The 3477-nt window shown below is 36.1% G+C and overlaps 1 long non-coding RNA gene across 1 annotated transcript; it reads right to left on the bottom strand.

Annotated features, from left to right (window-relative positions):
* LOC111384052 lies at positions 1-997 on the bottom strand. The gene is made up of 3 exons (XR_002700848.1): positions 720-997; positions 555-606; positions 1-33 (listed from the first exon to the last, which is right to left on the bottom strand). It is a non-coding gene; the product is annotated as an uncharacterized LOC111384052 (long non-coding RNA).
* Between the last annotated feature and the right edge of the window lie 2480 nt (positions 998-3477).

Genomic DNA, 3477 nt, shown 5'->3' with positions numbered 1-3477 from the left:
TCATTCACATCAAGCTTTTGTACAACGGAATTCCTGCCACAAAATTCATCATTATCACAAGTGAATGTGTAATGTACAGCCACGATCTATAATTCAACTCAAAGAACCACAAAATAATACGACTCCATCCAAACAATTTGTACTGTAATTCAACTCAAACAACTACAAAATAATACAATTCTGTCGAAGAAATTATGCAATCCTAGGTTGTGTTGGGGGAAATGGACAAAACAGCTAAATGGCTCCACAACAAATAGCTAAAATCCTACAAATCACTTCGCATGTATCCCTCCGATTAGCTAAAACGCACCAAATATCTAAAACATGAAATTTCATAGGTAATGCGCTCCCCCCAACAAACAAGCTATCAGATTAACTCAATGTAGAAATGGTAATTGCAGAATTAATCAACAAGCAGAATTTCATATACATCACCCAAACTTACATAAAAGTACAGAAAATACGACATAAACAATATAATTCACATTTGCAGCCCAAAGGCAGTGATTTCTGTGACAATTGATGATTTGATAGCCAAATTCTGTTATACATACCAAAATTACTCCACGTAACGGATGTCCTCGGCCTGAAGTCCTGTGTGCTGTGCTACATTCAGCAAAAAAAGTAAAACTTGTGAATGGACCAAATAGCTAAAATCCTAGAATTTGTCTAGCGACCAAATGGCTATAATGCTCGACAAAAAAGCTTAAATGGCTGACCTTTCGTTGTGGGAATTGGACTCCCGCTTGGCCGACGATGGTGGGTTTCGCTGTTGTGGGAGTTGGGTTTCGCACTTCTTGCTCGGCCAGAGATGTGGAGTATATATGTTGCGGGTTGCTTGGCCGGAGATGTGGAGATTTGGTGACGGGTTTCTCTATTCTTGGACGTGGAGATTTGGTGGGGGTGATCTTTCTTCCCTCTCTCAGATTTTTGGCTTCCCGCTCTCAGACCTTTATTTATTTATTTATTATTATTATTTTTAATATCGGTTTTTTAATGCTTAGTTGTCTTCAGTCCCTGCCATGTCATTCTTTTTTGAATTCCTGTAAGATATCTGCTTTATTGAATCTCTTTTGCAATTTTGTTTTGAATAAAGATATTTGTACAAAATTTTATTGACAAAATGATATAGCAACTCTCACAAAATTAGCAGACTCTATATGAATTTGAAAAATGTCGACTTGTGATCCCTACTCCTATTGTGAATAGTGAGTAAGGGAGTTTGTAAAAAAAATTTGTACATATAACACGATTCGTTTGTTTTTGCAGGACAAAACACGTGGTTACTCAGAGTATTTCTTTATGATGAAAACGAAATTCTTATTCGGCTAAGGCGACATGAACAACAGACAAAATAGAAGGCAGAATCATTTAATTCTCATTGAAGTTGTACTTGGTTGTGGCAACCTAGTATTATTTAATTCAATTTCCATGTTTGTCATTAATTTATTTCAATTTCCTCAACATTGATTAATTACCATGTTTTAATGAGATAAGAATCTGGTTTCTTCCTGAACTTGTAGGCATGTCTGAAAACTGTCCTTCAATTTTGAAATATCGATACTGAGATGCTAAACTTTTCTTGATCATGAATATCTAAGAGTATTTTCAACTAACTCTCTACTTATAAAGAACAACTTTAAGGGTATGTTTAATTGCCAACATAGAATTTGCATAGAAAGAAGACAAATTTTACGCAATTCAATTGCCTAAAACTTATTTGTATGAAAATTATTAATTAAATGTGCTTGATTTAGTTTCCAACTTAGAAATATCTTGTACTTATCCATTTTTTATTAGTGTGTAAATAAGAGAGGAGATGGATGAGAGAGAGAGAGAGAGAGTAGATTTCCTAAAAAATAAAATCCTAATTCTCTAAAGAAAATATTTTCCTTAATTTTGAGGAATATATGATCATGTGATCAAAAGTATGAAAATGTTTTCTGTTGACCCCAAAAAGTGTTGCCAACAGATGTCGGTCCCACCCACGCACACGTGGGCGAATGTCCAACACGTTAAGACACGTGGACGGTCTAAAACGAGTGGTTCAAAGGGCGTGGGAGTAGCCCAACGACGCGAGCTGGTGACGTTCGGAATCCGACGGGTTGTTCGTGATCCAATTGTACAATAATTACCAACCGATGTTCGTAAATGTATACAAACTCGATTTGTGTATTGCAAGTAAATGAGAGAGAGTTGAGTAAAATGTAGTTCTTTGTATTGATTCTTGCATTAGCCCTTTGATGTTATACAAGGGAAGTATTTATAGTGATACATGTGAAATGAGAGCCCTTGGATGAGGTGGCACGTGACCTTATCTCTTTGATTCAAACATCTTATCCTAGGCATGGGGCTTGACTTGCTAGCTTACTGCGCCTTTATTGCTTGTGCAGAGCCTCCATACTAGTGACAAGACTTGACATTTATACTTATGACAAACGTTCCATCAATCATTCGAATAAGATCTTTGTGTAGACGATCTCTTGGGAGAAGTGACCATGGAGGATGCTCCCTTGTGGCTTGGAGGTTCCTGCATCAGCTTCGGGGCTTCAACCATTTCATACAATACTTCCCTTGAGGGTTTCAGCTATGTTCAACCAGCTTCAGCATCATGATTTCGGCTCATAGGCTGCATGTGGACCTCGGTTACATTCACAGGCCTCGGCTAGTGGACTTCGGCTTGTAGGGCTTCGGCCATAGCCCACCTTGGCAGTATATGCCACCTCGGCTGGAGTGCCACGTGGTTCGGCCTGAGTGGGCCATTGGCCCAGGTAGGTTGGCCAAATATGACAATACGTAACATTTTCCATTGAAAAAATGTAAATCAAACAGTACAAAAGTAAAAATTTGGATGAAAAAAAACACATTCCATAAAAAAATATTGACAATCAAATACAATATAAATGTAGAAAGAAAAATTTTATACTCCATCAATACTTTCTATTTTGGCTCTTCATTTTGCCTTTTCAAGACTTAGTTATCCTCATCTTTTATTTAACATACCTTTTTAGGCGTCGATGACAATCAATTCAAATAAAGCTTGCCCAAATAAAGATAAAACCCAGAAAAGGAGAAGCCGGGAGTTGTAGTGAAACTAATGAAGAAACCAAAGCTGGTACATAAAAATTCCTATGGATTGAAAAGAACATTGGCATAGCAATAGACCAAGGGTTCGTTTGATTATAAAGATGAAATTGAATTGCCTAAAAAATGAATTCCAGAGAATTGAATTGTTTAGAAATTATTTTCTTGAAAATTGTAAATTATTGTGTTTGATTGATATAATTTTTCGTGTGAAAAATGTTGAAATAAGTGTTTTTTTGTGTTCGTTCGACTTGTTTTACATGAAAATTGTCAATTAAAATGATAAAATTTACGAGCATTAGACATGAAAATTGTTCCCATTGCCAAAACAAAAAATCAAAAAAATCGTCCATCTTTTAGTGTTCGTTTAGCATCATTTTACATGAAAATTAT

The sequence above is a fragment of the Olea europaea genome, unplaced genomic scaffold (genome assembly GCF_002742605.1).
Source record: "Olea europaea var. sylvestris unplaced genomic scaffold, O_europaea_v1 scaffold2826, whole genome shotgun sequence".
In the NCBI taxonomy this organism is placed as follows: domain Eukaryota; kingdom Viridiplantae; phylum Streptophyta; class Magnoliopsida; order Lamiales; family Oleaceae; genus Olea; species Olea europaea.
This window is presented reverse-complemented; position numbering and strand designations above follow the sequence as displayed.